We start from the raw sequence: 23,131 nt of genomic DNA, 5'->3' as shown, positions 1-23,131 counted from the left end.
ACCTCTTAATTACTAGTGCATGCATTTATTAATTAACTTTTATAAACATTTTTATCATACCACTCCTTTGCTGCTTTGGGGATCATTTCATTACTGTAATTCCCAGATTCTCACACTACATATTCATGTGGCTGTTCCTTAATCGTTTTCTTAGGTCATGTCTGTTTACTTGGGCTACCCTTCAGTCAGTCTTACTTAGTGTAGCAATTAGTCATCTGAGCGTGTGAAGTTAGAAACTTGTTTCCCTTTATGTGAAAAAAAAATCGCTTTTACGATGAAGCAGATTATGTTAGACTTCACAGGAGTCCCATCAATGTGTTCAAATTCAAGGCAAAGGGATGAAGGTGGCTTATTTAAGGTTTAGCATTAAAAGGGCCCAAGCAAGATGAGTGCACAATAGTTTCGCATTGAATATATTCCTAACCTGGAACTTGTCAAAATAGGTATTCATGGTCCAATAAGTTGGAGAAATATTTATAACATTAATATTTATCATTTATTAAGCATGTACTAAGTGTATAGATTAGGTTTCGAGTTTTACATATCTTATATATTTTTTTAAATTCTCAATCTCCCTATGAGCCAAAAGTTATTACTGCTCCTTTATTTCATGGATGGAGAATCTGAAGAGAAGTCAAGTAACTTGGAACCAGCTGGGTAGTAAATGGTAGTGCCAGAAATTCAGCCAAGCACATATAATCCTATGTCTCCACTACTCAGACACATACATGTACATTTATGGTTTATTCATCTTTGTAAGAGAAATATTGTATCAACTGTATTCCCAAGGTATTTGATCTCACGGCACTTTTATAGGACTTGATGGGAGACGAACATTTTGTTTCATTTCAGAAACATTACCTCATATTATCTTCGAGCTGTATCACTAGTAATCTTTGTCTTTTTGATTAACAACAATTTTCTATAGAGGAAAAGAAGTTCTAATTAGAAGAACCCCCGTTGTGGGGCACCTGGGTGGCTCAGTCAGTTAAGCTTTGACTTCAGCTCAGGTCATGATCTCACGGCTCACGTTGGGCTCTGTGTTGACAGCTCAGAGCCTGGATCCTGCTTTGGATTCTGTGTCTCCCTCTCTCTCTGCCCCTCCCCCACTCACGCTCACTCTCTCTCTCCCTCTCTCTCAAAAATAAACATTAAAAAATTTTAAAAAAGAAGAGCCCCCGTGGTGATTTGCAGCAGGATGTTGTGAAATACTGTTTGAGATAATTTCTTATTATTTCAAGTTATCAAACAGGGCAGACTTTTTGTTTTTTCTTTTCAGGGCAGATTTTATAGTGAAAATAGCAGTATGTTGAGACCAAAATTTTGTTTGATAACAAATGACTGTTGTTTCAGGATGAGTTTGGGGCTGGTTTGTATAGCAATACAGAGACTGTATGTCTGAGTTTTGTAGAAATTGGTAATAAAAGGGTGACAGATAGGTTTTAGTGGATGTTTCCTGAGTGAAAGTTTTGATGACTTTATTCCAAGTCTCTGCTTCTATAGAAAGAGTTACAGGTGAGAGCTTGCATGGTGATTTTGCTATACTGTGAGGGGACAAGAGTTACCTCTGCAGCTTCTGGATTTTTGAAAAATGTGGAAGATTGATCCTGTTTTCTCTTGGACCCAAAGTTGGGCTTTAGAAATAGGTGAACTTGGAGACTACTGGAAACTGGCGCAGTGTGGACAAAAATGAGTTGCATGTGAGTACAGCAGCATCATACCTCACGGTGGAGGTTAAGTTGAATCTTGCATGGGTTGAAAAATGTGACTGAGGGTGGCTTGGGACTGAGTAGCCCTGCAGACAGTGAGCTGAAGAGCTGATGGGCAATGTGAAGGGAACCACTATCTCACCACCATGTACATATGTGGGTAAACAACAGTAACAACTACAAAAAGGACGGGCAACTAAACATGGGTTGTTTGTCTTTCCCTCCTACAAACCAGAGAGGCAGGCCCAGGAAACAAAGAAGGGAGCTCTAAGAAGATTCCTATCACATTTGCCTTTATGTTAGCCCAAGTTCCCTAAGCCAACAGGTAAACCATACTAGTAAGCTGTTATTGTGGCCAAATGGCTTTGCACCCAGTATGCAATTAAAATATTATCTGTACTAAACTGTTTTAATAACTGACAATACCCAAAAAGTGATTAAAGGCGCCTCCCTTTACTGTTGATGAAGCTTACTGTACAAAGGTAAAAAAGAAAATTCCCAAAGCACCATTGGTAGCAATTACTGGAGAATAAAAGATGTCTGGTGGTTGTAGTTCGATAAATCGAGATTCTTCAGTCAAATTGATGAAAGCATTTTGATGAAATATTTTTAGTTGTCGTAAATGGATCTGTACTTGAAATTATTCAGCATAATTTGGGGGTTTGGGCAACATGGTCTGGTTTCTTTCTTGAAAAGAGAAAATCAGTTTGGAAAAAGCTGAGTCATATTAGATCAGTCACTGTCAGAAATACTGAGTAACCTCATTAAGAACAGCTGAGGTATGCAGGGTTCTTTCTTGTCATGAAGGAATAGACTGCCTAGTTGTAACCAAGCATTCTTGTTCGAGCTCCTAGAACAATATATGAACTAATTGCCTTGGTTGAGGGGAACCTGCACCTAAGTGAAAATAGCAGATTTCATTATTACTTCCCAAAGAGCTAAATTGGAACTAGTAGGTATTGATCAATGTATTTAACATTTCAGAGTAAATTGCAGTTATGTGGATAAAATATGGACAAAGGCCTGAGGCAACTTGGAGGGTCATAGCTGTTGCAACCAGGTAAAACGGAAGCTTTGGGTGTATTTGAAATTATTGTGAAACTCAGGATTTGGTATAAGGTATAGCAACTTTTTGTATGTTTAAAAATATTTGGTTTCTTATTAAGAAAGATCATAGTGGACTCGGGGAGCGGAATCGCAACTTTAACAATCACAGGTATTGGGAGCAGAAAGAAGATGCAAATCACAGGTTTGAATGAATTGGAAGGGTGGTGTGGGAGGAAAATGGGGTCAGTATATTTTGAAAGTCAGAAGCACTTGCCATGATAGGAATCGTGAGATTAGGGACTAATGGGGCCTTCAAGCATTATGTGACTTCAAAATTATTTCTAGTTCTTCTGACTGGGAAATCATTTTTCACAGGCCAATTTTATTTTATTTTATTTTTTTATTTTAACTTGTTTTATTTTTTATTTTTTTAAATTTACATCCAAATTAGTTAGCATGTAGTGCAACAATGATTTCAGGAGTAGATTCCTTAGTGCCCCTTACCCATTTACCCCATTCCCCCTCCCACAACCCCTTCCGTAACCCTCAGTTTGTTCTCTATATTTATGAGTCTCTTCTGTTTTGTCCCCCTCCCTGTTTTTATATTATTTTTTTCCCTTCTCTTATGTTCATCTGTTTTGTCTCTTAAAGTCCTCATATGAATGAAGTCATATGATGTTTGTCTTTCTCTGACTAATTTCACTTGGCATAATACCCTCCAGTTCCATCCTCCCTGTAGTTGCATATGGCAAGATTTCATCTTTTTGATGGCTGAGTAATACTCCATTGTGTATATATACCACATCTTCTTAATCCATTCATCCATTGATGGACATTTGGGCTCTTTCTATACTTTGGCTATTGTTGATAGTGCTGCTATAAACATGGGGGTGCATGTGTTTCCTTTGAAACAGCACAACTGTATCCCTTGGATAAATGCCTAGTAGTGCAATTGCTGGGTCATAGGGTAGTTTTATTTTCAGTTTTTTTGAGGGACCTCCATAATATTTTCCAGAGTGACTGCACCAGCTTGCTCACAGGCCAATTTTAAATGAACAATGAGACTGTTAAAGTTGTGATACAGTTTGAAGGAAGAGGACAAATGATGGCCTGGCATTTTCTATCCATCTCAGAATGCATAATATAGCAAATATTTAGCTACAAAGCTTCTAGACTAGATCTTGAAAATTATTTTCTTTTTTGTGGGGATTATTCTTATAAATCAAGACTTTTTCACTCTTGTCTGTCAAAAGCTCACTTGTAGGTAAGGGGCTTGCAAAATGAGAAAGATGATATGAGTCCTCAAACATTGCCTTTATCATAGCATCGATAATAAATGTGATCACAGAATTATGTAGCCCACACCCCCAAATTAGGCTGACAGGTATAGCAGCTTATACTTCTCTCCTTGTAGTGAGCTCAGTCAGTTGGCTTACATGGAAACCTGAAATAGGACTGTAGTTAAGCCTAGCATTGGTATCTAAAACTTTGCATTGTGTACAGGTTGTTTCTTTTTTTATCGTAAAGAAAAGTGCTCTTATAACTGAAAACCTGGTGTGTGTGTTTGGCTGTAATAATGAGAAAGGCATTAGGTGGTATTAGAGTCATTCCACAATGTGACTGTCTCCGTTGGGATTCCTTAGCTAAGAACTAGAGTTTTTGAACGTTCGAAGTACACAGTTACAAAGGTATTTGAATGTAGGTCCATGAAATGATGAAAAATACCTCAAACAAGTTAGGGGGAAAAAAAAGTAAACTAAGGAAATTTTCATTCTGTACTTGAGGAAATCATTAAGTCCTCTTAGTGTTATTAAGAGTTTTAGAATGCTCATACCCTAATATGTAAATCCACTGTCAGGTAATATTAAATCAATCTAGTGATGTGAAAGGCAAAACAAAGAAATGATAGGTCCATATTCTCTGTCAACATTGAAAAGAGATTGTGTGGTATATGACACACAAGTATGCCATAGTTGAAAAACCAAGAAAAACATTGACACCAATCAGTTGTGTAATCTTGGATAAGTTAATGAATCTAAATTTGTTTTCTCATAAATGAAGTAGTATGTATTACCAAGTCATTTGGAGTCTTCAAAAGCCCACAGGACAGCATGACTGACAGTTGTTAGCAAAAGCTTCTGTTCATCAAAGGTGTACCTTCTTCAAGGTGAAATGCTATTTCTTCCTTTACAAAATTAGATTCTCTGTGGGTCCGTTTTACCTGTAGTGACTTAAACACGTTCTTGAGGGGACTGGGGCCTAGTCTATGAACTCAAAGAGCTTAGACTGTATACAGAGCGAGAGATAATACACAGAAAAACAGACCATGGGAGTTAGAGAATGATAGCCAGTTCCACATAGACTATGGAACAAAAAGGATGCCAAGGGACTTCGTGGTGAACTGCAGTGTTCAGTGAAGCTTCACAAATGGATAGGCCTTAGGTTAGATGGTGAAGATTTCTCTAAGCAAAGAGAAAATTGAAGGGAAATACAGATGTATTAGTGTGTTGGGTTGCAATAATGGAAAACCATAAATGTAAGAGAAATCTGTTTTCTCACAGTTGTAGAGACTGGAAGTCCAAGATCAAAGTGTCAGCAGGATTAGTTTTTTGGTGAGGACTCTCTTGATGATTTACAAACATGCTGTGTCCTTATATGGCCATTTCTCTGTGCTTGCACACTTGACTGTCTCTTCTTTTAATAACAACAGTGTATATAGATTAGGGCCCTATTCGTAGGACCTCATTTAACCTTAATTTATTCCTTAAAGGCCCTATATCCAAATACAGTAACATTGGGAATGAGGACTTGAACTTAGTTTCAGATTCTGGGGGGACAAAATCAAGGCCATCGCAACTGTAAAATATAATACTTGAAGAGTGAGTTAGGACAAGATTATCAAGGAACTTGCCAAGGCAATATTTCCCATCCAGTTTTTACTGACTAAACATTCATAAACAATGATAGCTAGCTAGCTAGCTAGCTAGCTAGATAGATAGATAGATAAATCCAGGAGAGGGACAGAGAGACAGAGGGAGAGAGAATCTTAAGCAGACTCTAAGCTCAGACTGGGGGGCCTTTCCCATGATCCTGGGATCACAGTCTGAGCTGAAATCAAGAGTCAGGTGCTCAACTGATTGAGCCACCTAGGGACCCCTAGATCAATCATCTTGTAGAGATCAAGTTGTTTCTGCTTGAATTTACTTAAACCCAGTGATAGGGACAAAATATTAAAGCACTAATGTTTATAGGTATCTCTTTCCTGACTTGGCAAGGAAGATGATGTGTTGTTGGAACTTGATGGTGCTATGATTTTGAGAGGAGGTAAAGATTAGAAAACACTCAGAAGTCTACAGTAGATATTTGTTGGCTATCTTCTGTAGCTAGTTATTACTATTTGAGTGGCACATACCCTCCTTGTAGGCAAGTATGTCCATGTGGCTGACTTCTAGTTAGTGGAATTCAATCATAAGTAGTAAACACCACTTTAGATATGGATATATCATGGTCTCTTGTGCCAACTGACCTAAGTCTATAAAAAGGCAAAATTATATGGTGTTAGGAGTTCAGACTGAGATTGCCTTTGGGTCAGAGGCAAGAGATAGTAATTGGGAGCAGCAAGGAAGAAGCTTCTTGATGCTATTTTTTGACCTGAATGATGGTTATAAGGGTGATAATTCACTTGTGCTTTATAAAGTTACCTATTTCTATATTACATTTCAATGGGAAAAATTAAAAGTATTCTTTGATGCCTTTTTTCCTATGGTCTTTTTCCCTTTTGTCGAGCTGTGAGAAAAAGGATGTTCAGGGCCACCTTAAGAAGCACAAGTGGAAGATAGCAGAGCCTTCACCAGCCTGGATATCTGAGAACTGTCACACCTACCTATTCACTTACACACTCTAATAGATTTGAACCATTTTTCATTTTTATTTGTTGGTTAGAGTCACATATTACCCTCATACGTTTTCCGACATCTATTCTCCCTCCTCTGCTTTTAACAGTATCCTCATTTTCTTATGTGAATTTACCTCCTCCCCTTTTTTGGCCATATGATTCCCTAGAATTCACCCTATCACCATTTCTAATCAAGGGTCCTCATTACTTGAAGCTAAGTCACGTATCCTGTCTCACTGTCCACTGTGAAGGGCTGAACATAAAACTCAATGCATTGAGATTATAAAAAACTTGGTGGGATTTCCACAAATACAGGTTTGTTCGATTCTTAGAAGAGCTATAAGAAAAGACTTACTAACTCTAGATTTAGTGATACTATGATTTAGGGCTTCAGGTGAAGGCGGTGTCCTGCCTTTCAGGATCCTGCTGTCCTCCCTAAGAGTGAAGCTGACACATAAAAAGTCAAAGTCAAAAATTGATACAGCAATCCGGTTTGAGCTGTGCCTGAAATACAGGAGAGTCTTTTTGTTTCCATAGTCCTCTAGGTCCACTAGGTTGATACATACCTTGATGAATTTGACTAAATATTGGTATTTATGTGTTTGTAAGTATTTTAATGTGACTTATGTGTTAATATTTAACATCCTTAAACTTCAGTTGTTTGGATAACTTGGGTTATCCAAAGGCTAACGATGGACCCAGAAGATACCTTGTGAACCTTGCAAATTAGCTAAACAAAATTAATACTAAATTAGTGTTTTGGTTTCTTTTCATTGGCTTTATATACCATGATGTTTCTGTCTAGTTATTGTAAGGTTATGCTCCATGTTTCCCTTTCTGCTTCTTGAACCCCAAGCATTTTACCTCCATTTTATCCCCTCATCTCTTCTTATAAAAAGTACACACCAATAATGCCAAACTAATTTTTTGTCGCATCAGTGTTTTTTAAGTGAGTTTTATCTGTCTTATTTATGCTGTCAGAAAAGATTTTGCAAAACTGTGGTTTAAAATTTAAAATTTTACTTTTCAAACGTTTCCTTCATTTTTTTTTACACCAACCCAATTAAAATGGTTGCTTAATCACTGTGGTGTGATTGGTAGGAAGTTAATTCTTTCAAGGTCATTATGTCATGTAGTCATGAAGCTTCAAGGTTCATCTCCTTTGGAGGAAAAGTAGAATTAGGAAAAATTTCACCTGTATTACAGTGTTGCAAAGCTTGCCTTCTTCACTTAAGAGGGATTTTTAAAAGATGACTTTTAGGTGTACTCTCTAAACTTCTCTGAATGAAGGAAAGACACAGTGTGATACAATGAAGAGAAATCAGGAGACTGCACACTACCCAACCTCAATGAGTAAACACAGGGAATTCCCTGATTTTAGTCTTGCTTATTGTAGCATTTGACAAGAAGACATGTGTTTCTCAGGATAAAATGCAGGTTAGGAAGTAAGAAAGTTTGGTTAAGTCAGAAGACCTAGATTAATGTCCTAATTAACTTTGGGCAACATAGGGCTTCTGTTTTTGAATTCAGGAAAAAACCAAAACCCAACCGAAACTCAATTCCCCATCTGAATACTTTGGTTATTCAGTGATAAAAATATGAATACGAAAGAACATTGCTCACTGTGTAACTGTGCTTAAGCCCATGGTAGAGACTTCAGTCTTGGGTATTGGCATATACAGATAGAAAAAAAAAAAAAAAATGGAATAAATCGCATGATGTTTTTCCACTCTAGGGCAGATACTCTATTCATAATTCTTCTCTGGTGTCTATTCTTAAAATATCACTGACTCCATCAAATGACTAGTGCTTACCTTTCTTTAAGGCCAAGACCAGCTGTTTATCTCAGATACTTGAGTTTACTTTGAATATTTCTGTATATTCGGGAAGTATCTTTGTTAGGAAAAATCTATTCTCCTTAATGCCTCTGTCCATGATCAGCATTGTTCAAAATCCCTTATAGATGTTCAACCTGTAAGCAGAATTTCTTCCATTAAAGGATATTTTATTTCTTTCGGCAGCCTTTATTTTTCTTGAAATTTTAGGAGACACTAAAGGCCATTATTTTCAAATGATATTTTTGAAAGATACAAATACATGAGTATTCCTATTGCCTCTGTTCACAAAAGAAAGCATTTTGTTAAATTATTGGGATTGTTCTTTTTATGCTAATTGGAGCACAGACCTACTGGAATGAATTTATCAGCCCTGGAACACCCACTGTGGGTTACCATAGGCCACTCCTGTAAATGAGATGTTGTAGCCCAGTGGAGTAAATATATTTCAAAATGAAAAGGAAAGTATTTAAACAATTTTTCTTACTTGACTCAAATGTTCTTGCTCACTAAATTCACTACTGTCTTAATATGGCAAAAGACCATTTAACATTACAATAAATACCTTGCTTATTTATAAAAGAAATAGGATGAAAAACACAACTATTAGAAATGTAATTGGGATAAGTTAGCCTGAACTTGGTGGGGTAAAACAAGAGGTTAAGAGGTGTATGCAGTGAAAAGTAATCTTCTAAAACTATAATTGTTACTTTAAGTTGTTTATATGATACTGGTTGATATTTAAAAGATTTCAGGCCATTTAAAAAACAATATGTTTACTCCTTTACCCAGCAACAGCCTGGGAAATTTAATTGAAAACAGCTGATGCAGTGATAATGCCAGACCTTAGTATAAATGTCAACAGAGAAAAGAGAGTTGTTTGTTGGCATGCTTGTTTGCTTTCTTTGAGAGTGAGAAATTTGACTTCAAGAAAGGAAATTGCATCAAAGGAAGAACCAGAATAGATGGTGTTTCTCCTAAGACTTTCAGGGGACTAGCTTAGAAACTCTGATAAGCAAACAAGTAAGAAAACAGGTTAATTTGAGATACTATGCTTTAATACAATACATAGGAAAATTAAGTGATAAAATCATTGAGACATAGAACATTGATTTTTAATTACCTAGACTAACATAAAATGCAAAAGCAGAATTTTTGTAATCATGTTGAATTGTACCTCACATATTTGACTACATTTTACATGTGAATGCCTATATTAAATTCCGTGGGTAGGAGAAGAAAATACACTCAGACTTCAAAAATCCTCTATAAAGAGGAGCACCTGGGTGGCTTAGTCAGTTGAGTGTAAACTTTGGCTCAGGTCATGATCTCGTGGTTTGGGGCTTCAGACCCTACATGAGGCTCTGTGCTGACAGCTCAGAGCGTGGAGCCTGCTTTGGATTCTGTGTCTCCCTCCCTCTCTGCCCCTTCCCCACTCACACTGTCTCTCTCTGTCTCAAAAATAAATAAACATTAAAAAAAAGAATCCTCCAAAAAGGAAGAGAAAATCAGAATGGTATTATATTTTTTCTTAACATCACTATATACTAAAAAAAAAAGTTATCTTCTCTAAGTTCCAAGAAAACATGATTTAAGCTGTCCAGGATGATCCACGAATGGAGTACACCTCCTGGAATTTGAATCAGAATTGCAGAAGTGATGCTGCATGACATCTGAGGCTACATCGTAAGTAGTTTTGCAACTTCTGCCTTGGTTTCTTGAAACAGTCTGAGTGAAGCTAGGCAGCCACATTATAAGTATGATTTCTCCAAGGTGCTCATGATGTAAGGAAGCTCAAGTTTCTGGTGTGGAGAGGACACATAAAAAGAGACAAGTGATGAATATCTCCAAGCCATTGCGTTATCCCAGTCTAGCCTCCAGACAGGATAGTGAAGTGGCCACATTTCAACCCCAGTAAACACCAAATGGAGAAGAACCAGTAGCTCAGATATATAACTCTAATCAAGCCTTTTCAGAAATCTCCAACCATCTGAGCCAGCCTGGCTGAGGCAGCAAGCAAGCGATTGGGGGAGGGGCAGAATGAGAGGTAGAGAGAGTCCCAAGCAGGCTCTGCACTGTCAGCACGGAGCCTAATGTGGGGCTCGAACTCACCAACCACGAGATCCTAACCCTAGCTGAAATCAAGAGAGGTCACTTTACTGAGTGAGCCACCCAGGTGACCCAGCAGCAAACGTTCTTATTTTGTTCCTCATTTGTATCAAGAGTATATGAGAGTTAGTATTCTGGCAGGAAGTTGAATTCATGCTGAATTCAATTAAAAGATCTCATATTTTTAAATCACTAAGTGCATTAAAGTATTCTAATTTGGTATGCTAATTTGAAAATATCTGAAGAAAACAACAGTGTACAACTTGGTCATATTTATTATTCAATTAATTCACTTTCCAATATTAACAAGGCTTTTAGAGTATTGGACTTCTTTTTATTAGTGGACTTGACCTGCAAATTTTATCTTCCATACTATACTTCTCTTGTATTGATATCAAATTTATACTAACCTCATATGCTGAATATGAGAGAACTTCTTTTTCTCTTTTATAAAAAAAAATCTATAATGAATTAGAATTACCTGCCCCGTGAAAACTTCTATTTTTTTTTATTTGGAGTGAGTTGGTAGTGATTTTAAGATTAAATTTTTATACTGGTTATGGCAGCAGTTCATTTTCAATTTTCTTGAGACACAGTTTTATAATTTTCTATTTTTCTGTTGCGTAACCATCTTACCTAAGTTTTCAAATATACTGTCATAAAATTTTTCTTGTGTTATTATGGGTTTAGTTCCTCCTGAATTTGTAGCTATGATCCTTTTTACATATATGATATTTTAAGGTTTATTTTCCTTTTTTATTTATCAATCTTTTTAAAGTTAGTAGATCTTATTAATTATTTCAAAAAACCAAGTTTTGGATTTATTGAAAAGTCTTTTAGCTTTTTATTTGGTCTATTTTTCATTAAATTTTTAGCATTTATTGTTCTATTTTCTTTCAGTTTATTCTTTTTTCCTCTTTTCTGCCTTCCCAAGCTAGATAATTAGCTCATTAATTTTTGATTACTAGAAGAGTCTGGAAGGTTTCCCAGGTGATGGGTCAGGCAGGATGCAATGAGCCATGCTAGTTGTTCTGAAGTAATTTTAATAGTGATGGCAATTCAGCTATGAGTTTTAGGTAGAGAGGAGATAAGTATAGATTTAATTTTAAGAAGTGACTTTGGATACAATGGAGAGGATAATTGGGATGAGGCAGAAATATATTTAAGAAAACTTTTCAGTGGAATATTCCAGAAGCCTAGATAAGCCACAATGGAAACTTGGTATAGAAGGTGGTGCTAGCGAAGATGGATTTAAATAAATGGATTCAAGATACTTTTGTAACACAAAGTTGACTGAAATTCTTGATGGATTAGATTAGTCAGTGTTCTGCTATTTCTCAGATACGGCATCTCCAGTAACAAAGATAACATGCTTCCATTGTTATTAGACTACTTAATATTTGTTGAATATGTGAGTGGAAAGCTGCTGAGATAGAGAGATACCCAATGAGGAAAGTGCTTCACTCTGCCTTTTATTTATTTTGCTCAATAAAGAAGAATGAAATGATGCATAAAAGAGCAGTATCATCTTAGTGAGTGCCCCTATCAGTGCCCTCAATTTCTAATTATTTTGCTCAGTTTGATTTTAGTACTATGTTTAAAAATGAGATTGGGGACTGTTGTTGATTAGAAATATGGAGGTAAACTGTAGGGACAGTGTATCTCACTGGTAGATATTCATGAAGCTCTAGGATTTTATTCTACAGTGAAACATAAGGCAAATCATTATCTGATATTAAATAATTTTCATGACCAGTAAAATTCTCCATGACCTGTCACAATTAAAAATATTTAGTTGGAAGGGAAATGGAGAAAGGGAAAAGATTCTGATTGATTTTATTTAGCTGTTGTGAATTCACTCTTAAAGTTCTAATTTAATAATTTAACAGGTTATATGTCTATTTTAAAAGTAAATTTTAATCCACGCTCAGGTATTTGAAGGCATATTACATTTATTGGAAAAAAATCTTACTCTGAGACATTAGTTTTTTATTTTACAGACTATTTAGTACATTGATAAGGTTATGTTAAAGGTTTTCTTTATTTTCGTTGAATACTTGAAAGATGTTTTCACATTTGAAGCTAGGGGCTTTATTTATTTGTTTATTAATTACCTAATTTTGCATCTCACTACTCTCTAGAGTTGACAGTATAAAATGTAGATTAGAAAGTAATTCCATTTTTATTTTGGTTCACCTTGGTAGAAAGATTCTAGATGGAATGAGTAAAATTCGATGCAATCTTTATTAGAAAATAATACATTAATTGATTAGTAAATAATCAAGTTTGTTTTTATGTTTTTATTGAGATATAATGAACATAATGTACAAGTTTAAGGTGTACAGTGTGTTGACTTGATACATTTATTACTGCAATAACATAACCTCTAGAGTGTTAACTAGGACCTCCATCTATTACATAATTAGGAATTTTTGTGTGTTGTGAGAGCACTAAGGATCTAGTTTCTGTGGAGCACCTTGGTGGCTCAGTCAGTTGAGCATCTGACTCTTAATTTTGGCTTAGGTCATGATCTCACTGTTGTGGGATCAAGCCCTACATCAGGCTCCACACTGAGCATGGAAACTGTTTGAGATTCCCTATCTCTCTCTGTCCCTCTCCCCTTTCCAGTATGAATGCCTTTTATTTTTTTTGTTTTGCTTGATTTCTATAGCTAAGACTTGGAGTACTATGTTAAGTGAGTGTCTTGTCCCTGATCTTGGAGGATAGCTTTCAGCATTTCACTATTGACTATAATGTTAGCTGTGGGTTTGTAATGTATGTCTTTTATTATGTTGTGGTATATTCATTTTATATGTAACTTTGTGGAGGGATTTTAGGATGAAAGGATGTTGTATTTTGCCAGATCCTTTATTTATTTATTTTTTTGCATTTATTAAGATGATGTAACTTTTATCTTTTATTATATTAATGTGGTTTTTGTATGATTGAGCCATCCTTGCAAGCCAGGAATAAATCCCACTCTGCTGATCATGTGTTTTTGAATTGTTTGCTAATATTTTGTTGAAAATGTTTGCATCTATATTCATAAGTGATATTGGCCTATAATTTTCTTTCACTGTAAAATCCTTATCTCACTTGATTATCAGGGCAATGTTGAACTCATAAAATGAGTTTGGGAGTGTTCCCTCCTCTTCAACTTTTTGGGAAATAGTGATAAAAATTGGCATTAATTCTTTAAATGTTGGGTAGAATTCATCAGCAAAACCATCTGATCTTTAGCTTTTCTATGTTGGAAGATTTTTGATAATGATTCAAAATTCTTGTTATTTGTCTTTTCAGATTGTTTCTTATGATTCAGTTGTGGTAGGTTATATGATTCTAAGAATTTATTCATTTCTCCTAGATTACATATTTTCTTACCATATATTTTTTTTAATTTTTTTTTAACATGAAATTTGTTGTCAGATTGGTTTCCATACAACACCCAGTGCTCATCCCACCAGGTGCCCTCTTCAATGCCCATCACCCAACCTCCCCTCCCTCCTAGCCCCCATCAACCTTCAGTTTATTCTCAGTTTTTAAGAGTCTCTTATGGTTTGGCTCCCTCCCTAACTTTTTTTTTTTCCTTCCCCTCCTCCATGGTCTTCTGTTAAGTTTCTCAGGACCTTCATAAGAGTAAAAACATACGGTATCTGTCTTTCTCTGTAAGACTTATTTCACTTAGCATAACGCTCTCCAGTTCCATCCATGTTGCCACAAAAGGTCATATTTCATTCTTGCTCATTGCCAAGTAGTATTCCATTATGTATATAATTGTTTAGAATAATCTTTTATGATCCTATGCGTTTCTAGAATATTATTTGTAGTGTCTCCTCTTTCAGTTTCGATTTTATGTACTTGAGTCTTTTTTTTTTTTTTTAGTAGTCTAGGTAAAGATTTGTTAGTTATGTTGATATTTTCAAAAATCAGTTTTCAGGGGCGCCTGGGTGGCACAGTCGGTTGGGCGTCCCACTTCAGCCAGGTCACGATCTCGCGGTCCGGGAGTTCGAGCCCCGCGTCGGGCTCTGGGCTGATGGCTCAGAGCCTGGAGCCTGTTTCCTATTCTGTGTCTCCCTCTCTCTCTGCCCCTCCCCCGTTTATGCTCTGTCTCTCTCTGTCCCAAAAAAAAAAAAAAAAAAAATCAGTTTTCAGTTAAATTGATTTTTTCTATTGTTTTCCTTTTTTACTCTTACCTTTGTTATTTTCTTCCTTCTGAAAACTTTGAACTTAGTTTGCTCTTCCTTTTCTAGTTCCTTGAGATATAAATTTAGGTTTGTTGTTGAAGATCTATTTCCTTAATATATTTATTTGTTGCTCTATACTTCCCTCTAGGAACTTCTTTTGCATTATCTCAGAGGTTTTGGTGTATTGTGCTTCATTGTTCGTTTGTTGAAAGATTTTTTTTTTAATTTCCCTTTTGTTTTCATCATTGACCTATTGGTTGTTATGGAGGATGTTGTTTAGTTTCCATATATTTGTAAATTTTCCAGCTTTTCTTTTGGGGACTTCTAGTTTCATATCCTGTGTCCAGAAAAGATCTCGGTATGGTTTTAGTCTTCTTTAATTTGTTAAGAATTATTTTGTGGCCTAACGTGTGATCTATCCTAGTGAATGTTAAATTTTTATCTAATAAATGCCAATGAGGGTTTAAATCTCTCCCTTGAATCATGGCTTTAGTTATGCTCCACATGTTTTGAGGGTTGAAAGTTTTTTTAAAGTGTTTATTTATTTTGAGAGAGAGAGAGCACGCAGGGGAGGGGCAGACAGAAGGAGAGAGAGAATCCCCCAAAAGCTCTGCACTGTCAGTGTGGAGTCTAATGGGGAAGCTATGAACAGTGACATCATGACCTGAGACGAAATCAAGAATTCAGTGCTCAACCAGCTGAGCCACCCAGGTGCCCTGATAGTTGATATGTTGTATCTTCATTATCATTTATAATTTCTGTTAGTTTTCTTTTTAAATCTGTCATTTCCCAATTTTTCAATAGTCTTTACTCTAATTTTCTGACTTCTTTAGAATGATTTTAAATCTATTGAATTACATTGTCTATTAGGTTGTTATTCATTTTTTCTTTTTTGGTAGAGTGGAGATCACAAAATAAATCCTAAGTTCTTAGTGTTTAATCAAAGGACCTTAGAGCACTTAATTACAATTACTTCCTTTCAAATTTTTGTGTTATTTTTTTTTTTTTAATTTTTTTTTTTCAACGTTTATTTATTTTTGGGACAGAGAGAGACAGAGCATGAACGGGGGAGGGGCAGAGAGAGAGGGAGACACAGAATCAGAAACAGGCTCCAGGCTCTGAGCCATCAGCCCAGAGCCTGACGCGGGGCTCGAACTCACGGACCGCGAGATCGTGACCTGGCTGAAGTCGGACGCTTAACCGACTGCGCCACCCAGGCGCCCCAAATTTTTGTGTTATTTTAACACAATGTCGTGTTACTCGTTTTTTCATAAACATTTAGTAAAATTTACCCATATATTTGTCTCTTTGTTATCTCCTGCATCTTTCTTACCCACCTAATTGGTGTTGTGTGTGTGTGTGTGTGTGTGTGTGTGTGTGTGTGTGCACGCATGCTTTATTTATCTGTCTTTTTTCACAATGTAAAAAAAATTTTATAAAGTATTTTTTAACGTTTATTTATTTTTGGGAGAGAGTGAGTGCACACCAGTCAGGGAGGGGCAGAGAGAGAGAGGGAGACAGAATCCCAAGCAGGCTCCATGCTGTCAGCCCAGAGCCCTACATGGGGCTTGAGCTCAGGAAACTTGAGACCATGACCTGAGCTGAAAGCAAGAGTCAGATGCTCAATTGACTGAGCTATCCAGGCACCCCTCAAGTTATATCTCACTTTTATATGATACTTTGATGCATATAGAAGTCTAAGTTTGCAGTTACTTTTTTCAACATTTTAAAATACCATTCTATATACAACTGGCTTTTTTTTTTTCATCCAAGAAGTCAGCTGTAATTCTTATAGTTGGACTTTGGAGAAAAAACCAAATCGTTTGCCTCTAGCTACCTTTAAGATTTTCCCTTTGGTGTCAGTATCCAGTAATTTTATGATGATGCATGTAAATGTGGCTTTCTTTGTTTGCTTTTGGATTGGGCTTCATGGTCCATGTTCAATCTGTAGTGGTGAGTATATTAGAAATTTTTCTGCCATTACCTTCTGAACTATTATTTCTTCCCTTTCTGTTACCGCCTTCAGGGACTGCAGTTAAGCCTTATATGTGTATCCCCGTTGTTTACCTTTGTCCCTTATGATCTTTGCTCATCCTTTTGTTTTTTTTCATGCTACTTTGTATTTTGTTCTGACCTAACTTCCATGTCACTACCCTTCTCTTTAGCTGCTATGAAACTCATGTACTGGTTTATTAATTTTAATGAAATAATATTTTTTGGTTAGAAAATAGAAAATATCCATTTGATTGTTTTTTATAGGTTTAAGTTTTCTACTGAAATACTTCAGTTCATCTAATCTCTTAAATATTTAATTTGCTATTTAATTTAAAATATGGGTCTGATAACTCCAATAACTGAAATCTCCTATGAGTCTTCCTCTTGTCTTTTGTTTTTCTCTTGATATTTGGTCCCTTCTCATCTTTTTACACTCTGATTTTTTACTAAGTGGTAGCCAGACCATTTATTGAAAACATTAGAGGAAATTTGAGGCTTTGGATAATGTTATATTCCCCAGAGATCATTTATATTTTTGTCTGAGGATATTTAAGAAAGGAGAAAAATCACTTTAATCCAAGTATTTCAAACACAGATTTTTTTTAAGGTTTTACTTTTATTTCAGTTATTATAGAGTGTAAAATAGTGTCATTTGTACAATATAGTGATTGAACACTTAGATACAACACCTGGTGCTCAACACATAAGTGTACTCCTTAATCCCCATCACCTATTTCACCCTCCCCATCCACCCTCTGGTAATCATCCATTAGTTCTCTATAGTCAAGAGTCTGTTTTATGGTCAAACCCAGATTTAATTTTTATGTGAGCTCATGTAGATCAATATGCTTTGCGTGTACTATACAGTTCTTTGGAAATCCCAATTTAAAGATTGCTTTTTAGAGAGCTTTTCTTTCTTGGTACATCCAGATATCCAGTTTTTGTTTTCACAGTTCTGTGTGATTATTAAATGTTCTGTTGAATTTCTTTTTTAAATTTTTTTTTTTCAACGTTTATTTATTTTTGGGACAGAGAGAGACAGAGCATGAACGGGGGAGGGGCAGAGAGACAGGGAGACACAGAATCGGAAACAGGCTCCAGGCTCTGAGCCATCAGCCCAGAGCCTGACGCGGGGCTCGAACTCACAGACCGCGAGATCGTGACCTGGCTGAAGTCGGACGCTTAACCGACTGCGCCACCCAGGCGCCCCATGTTCTGTTGAATTTCTAAACAACTCAGGAGCCATTTTAGAATCAGTCTTCTGTTAAAGTTGCAACAAATGTTAATTCCAACTGTTTGCATTTCCCTTGTGTCTGGATTTCTAATACCTTCAAAATGTGTTTTATGTCTTGCATTCATTTTTTCTAGTTCTTTTTGGTGGAAACATTGGTCTGATAAAAGCTAATGTATTATAGACAGAAATTGGCATATCAGGCTCAGTTTTAAGTCAGATGAAACTGAATTCCAACATATCTCCTTTTTTGTTAGCATAACATTACATAACATTTTTGTTTTCTATGCACAAAATTTCAATATTATACTATTCCTTAGAAATTATTTTTGTATTGATAATGTTTCTTTTTTTAGTCAATAACAAATCTTTTATGAATAACAATTCAGGTCCCAGTGATTTTAAAGATTGATCCAAGATACAAGTGTGTTCAATATAACCTAAATAGAATAGGTTTATTTGCTTAAGCAGAACATAAAACAAATGTATTTTTGTTTGTGAAGAATTTTATATTTGCTTTTGAAGAGATCTAAATAGCTTTCAAAATTGGAAAGACTAATCACATATCAGATTCCTCTTTGTGGCCCTAGACCACCTTGTTTTCTTGATGTTTTTCTATACAAACTGTTCATTCCCAACAAAGTGATGCAGATGTTTACTATTGTGGAAGGGTACTTACATTTCTTACATCCATGTTTGACTTAGGCCATTATTTCTTCGTGGAGTATATTTTATTTCTAACATCAGTTGAAATCTTTTTTTAAATACAATTTATTGTCAAATTGGCTAACATACAGTGTGTAAAGTGTGCTCTTGGTTTTTGGGATAGATTCCCGTGGTTCATTGTTTACATATAACACTCAGTGCTCATCCCAACAAGTGCCCTCCTCAATGCCCATCACCCATTTTCTCCTCTCCTCTACCCCCCTCCCAACATTACTTGAAATCTTATACATTGAATAACAATCAGCTTAAATGGCATAACTCCCATGATAACTGTTAGAGTCATTTAAGCCCACTGTGAAAGAAAGAAAATGATCTATAATTCTATGTAATATGTATACGTTTGTGCCTCATATGCCTAAGTATGAATAAATTTTATGGCATAATGTTTTGCCCCATAGTTACTGTGTGTCTTTTGTTACTTCACACATTATTGGAATCATCTTGATACAGGAGCCTGATGCTGTTTGCAATCCCCATCCTTGAATGCTTTCATATAGTAGCTATTCACTTAAAGTAAAATCAGGAGAATTAGTTAAAATTAGATTCTGCAAATAGTGTGGTTACATTTACTATTTTTATTTTTTATATCTAACAGAATTACACAGGTTTTAAAAAATGGTTCATAAAGATGAAAAATAATTCTACAACATCAAATATCTGAAACTGCTTGAGGCATAAAAACATGAACAGGAATATTTCAGCGCAGATCTCACAGGTTGATGAGTTCAAGCCCCTCGTTGTGCTCCACACTGCCAGTGTGGAGCCTGCTTCAGATTTTTTGTCTCTCTCTCTCTCTCTCAGTCCCTCCCCCACTCACTGTGTCTCTCTCAAAATAAATACAGTTTAAAAAAGTTTTAAACAAATACAAACAGGAATATTGCACATGTTATGAACTCTGGGATTCCTGACATTGTGATGAAAATACTGTGATATTAACTCTCACTAGACTTGTGTTCATGATCAATTTTAAACCCATCTTCCAGGCGTGCCTGGATGGTTCAGTCGCTTAAGAATCTGACTCTTGATCTCAGCTCAGGTTTTGCTCTCAGGATTGTGTTTTCAATCTCGGCTCTGGGTATGAAGCCCTCCTAAAAAATATAAATAAATAAAAGCCATATTTCTTTTTGGGGGTTGTTTTTGTTATTTCTCAATTCTCCCCACTTAGATCAATCGTTTGAAAAGTTATAAGGTAAAAACTTCACTGGATACCACTGAGGCTGTAAAATCTGTTTGACATTTTCCAAAAATAATAATTCAGAACCTCAAACTGTTATCTCTGAAAAATTACAGTGTGTCTCAGAGGGGAGAAATAACCAAATCTCTATACCATTTCGGCTCGACAATGGTTTATTTTTTAATGATGACCCATTTTTATTTTTGATAGTACTTATTTTTGTAAACAGAATCATCAGTCCTGTCAAGGACATACCAAATACAAAAGGTCTGTTCTCAGAAAGCTGGAAAACAGCATCCATGTTATGCCCATCATTTTCTATTGACATAATGGGTGGTGGAGTTTTGCTAAATATCACAGATCCCATTTTCTTTTTTTCAAGTTTCCCCACCTGTCAATACTCAGGCAGTCAGCATGATATTTGTTTAAACATTCTGTGTTCTTTTACAACTTGTAGTGGAAACCAGTTATAGAAATTCAGTCCGATTTTAGCTGACAGTTTTTGCACTGAAACGTGGTGCAGAAGGAAGCCCAGCGTGCTCTTCCCCAGGTGCATTTTCTCTGTCATGCCAAAAGGAGCAGAAAATAATATATGATTGTCAGTTAGGGAAGCAAATAGAATTCAGAGATACCCAGGAGGAAGAAAATGTTTACTGTGCAAGTAAGACTATTTTTATAGTTACATTTTTAACTATAAACATTCTTTAATGAAGGGAAGGAGAGCAGCTTGGGGAGTCGTTGGAATATCAAAACATAGATTTACCTACTGCATAAATAATAGAGTGGTTTATTAAAAACTGAGACCCTATAATACAAGTAGGTTTAGGTAGGCTGAAGAAGAAATCTGCTTCTCCAGGTAATTTAAAAATCCTTAGAAAACTTTTATAAGGTAATTAAGCTCTTCATGTTTATTTTAATGGTCAATATATTTGATGTCTTCTACCCATACATAGTTTGATGACCTCATCTTTCTCTCTTGGTATTCTATAATTGTGTTGTTTCATATAAAATCCATAATTTCATTTACAAATATATATCCATGGATAGTAGCATTGAAATAAAATCTAACTTATTTCTTCTCTTTCCTAGAATTAAATTTATAGTAATAACTTGACATTTCAATTAATACTTACAAGCAACTATTTAAAGTATACAATTGAAGCGTGCCTGGGTAGCTCAGTCTGTTGTGCATCCCACTTTGGCTCAGGTCATGATCTCACGGTTCATGAGTTCGAACCCCTGTCGGGCTCTGTGCTGACCGTTGGGAGCCTGGAGCCTGCTTCCAGTCTCATCTTTCTATGTCCCTCCCCCCGCTCACACTCTGGTCTCTTTCTATCTATTTATCAAAAATAAATAAATGTTTAAAAAATTTTGGAAAAGAATAAAGTGTACAATTGAACGAGTTTTGAGAATTGGGTAAGTGCTGAAGCCACAATCAAAATTAGGACAAAAAACATTTCTGTCATCTTAAATTGTGTCTTTGTCCCCCTTTGCAGTCCATTCTCTCTTTTGCCCCAGGCAACTACCTACCTGCTTTATACATATAGGTTAATTTTTATATTCTGGAATTTTGTATGAAAGGGATATACGGTATTTACTTTTACTGTGGTTTCTTTTAAATTAGTGTACGCAATTTGAGAATCAACCGCATGTTTTTGTGCATTAATCATTCATTGCTTTTTATTCCTAATTATCTTTTTATCATATTTTTGTTTATCCAGTCATCTGCTAATAGATATTTAAATAGTTTCTAATTTTTTTTTTTGAGGGAAAAAGCACAGATGCACACAAGTGGGGGAGGGGCAGAGGGAAAGTTCTTAAACAGGCCCAGAGTGGAACCTGACTCAGGGCTTGATCTCATGACTGTGAGATCATGACCTGAGCCAAAATCAAGAGTTGGATGCTTAACCAACTAAGTCACCCAGATGCCCCTCTAAGTTTTTACTATTGTAAATAGGGCTGCTATGAATATCCATGCATGAGTCTTTGTATGTATGCTTTTATATCCCTCAAATAATATACAGGTATAGAATGCCAGAGTTAAATACCAAGTGTATATTTTTTGAAAAACTGCTCAATGGGGCGCCTGGGTGGCGCAGTCGGTTAAGCGTCCGACTTCAGCCAGGTCACGATCTCGCGGTCTGTGAGTTCGAGCCCCGCGTCGGGCTCTGGGCTGATGGCTCAGAGCCTGGAGCCTGTTTCCGATTCTGTGTCTCCCTCTCTCTCTGCCCCTCCCCCGTTCATGCTCTGTCTCTCTCTGTCCCAAAAATAAATAAACCTTGAAAAAAAAAAAAAAGAAAAAAAGAAAAACTGCTCAATAGTTTTCCAAAGGGGTTATGCCATTTTATATATCCTTCAGAAGTGTGTAAGAATTCCAGTTTCTCTACATTTTGACCAGAATTTAATAGTGTGAATGTTTTTTTTTTAATTTAGCTATTCTACTGAGTAGTGTCCTTGTATGTTTAATGTGCATTTCCCTAATGACTAATGATGAGTATCTTGTCATGCACTTAGTTGCCCTCTGTAGATTTCCTTTTCTGAACATCCATTCAAATAGCTTGTCCATTTTTATTGGGTTATTTGTCTTCTTATTAAGTGGTAAAAGTTCTCAATCTATTCTGGAGACAAGCCCATTTTCAGACATTTTCATTGGGCTTTCCTTATAGTCTGTTTATAAAACCAAAGTTTTTCTAAACTCTCACTTAATTGAGGTTATCTTGCTTGAGAGAATGGAATTTAAAGATGTCTGGAAGTGTCTGAAAATAATATATGGAAAGTAGCACATAATTGAGGTACAGATTTGGACTTGTTTTAATAAGGCCTCCCTTTTTGCTTGTTCCCTAAATTGTTTCCTGATAATAATGACCTCCAAAGACAGCTTGTTATTTACCTCTGGTCACAATACTGGCATGAAATTCTCCTTTGCTACTTTGCTTATCATGTTTCTTAAAGTATTCTCTCTGTTGTGTTGTCAACCAGTGCTAAAACTATAATCTCTTATATCAAATGCTCAGAGATAGGAGAGAAAAAAAAGGTAGGTAATGCTTTTCCCCTTTAGAGTAGTATTTCAGCTGCACTGTTTGCCTCATAATCCAAACTAGTGTGTTAAGGAAGACTAGGCCAGTGCTTACCGCTTGGAAGGGGACTTTGGTGCCATTTGGAATGAAACTCAGTATCTCTTCAAGAATCTGTCACGATCCAGGTTATCTGAGCCTGTCTTCATTCT

Source organism: Leopardus geoffroyi, chromosome A1 (assembly GCF_018350155.1).
Source record: "Leopardus geoffroyi isolate Oge1 chromosome A1, O.geoffroyi_Oge1_pat1.0, whole genome shotgun sequence".
Lineage (NCBI taxonomy): Eukaryota > Metazoa > Chordata > Mammalia > Carnivora > Felidae > Leopardus > Leopardus geoffroyi.
The sequence above is the reverse complement of the archived record's forward strand: the minus strand, read 5'-3'. Positions refer to the sequence as shown.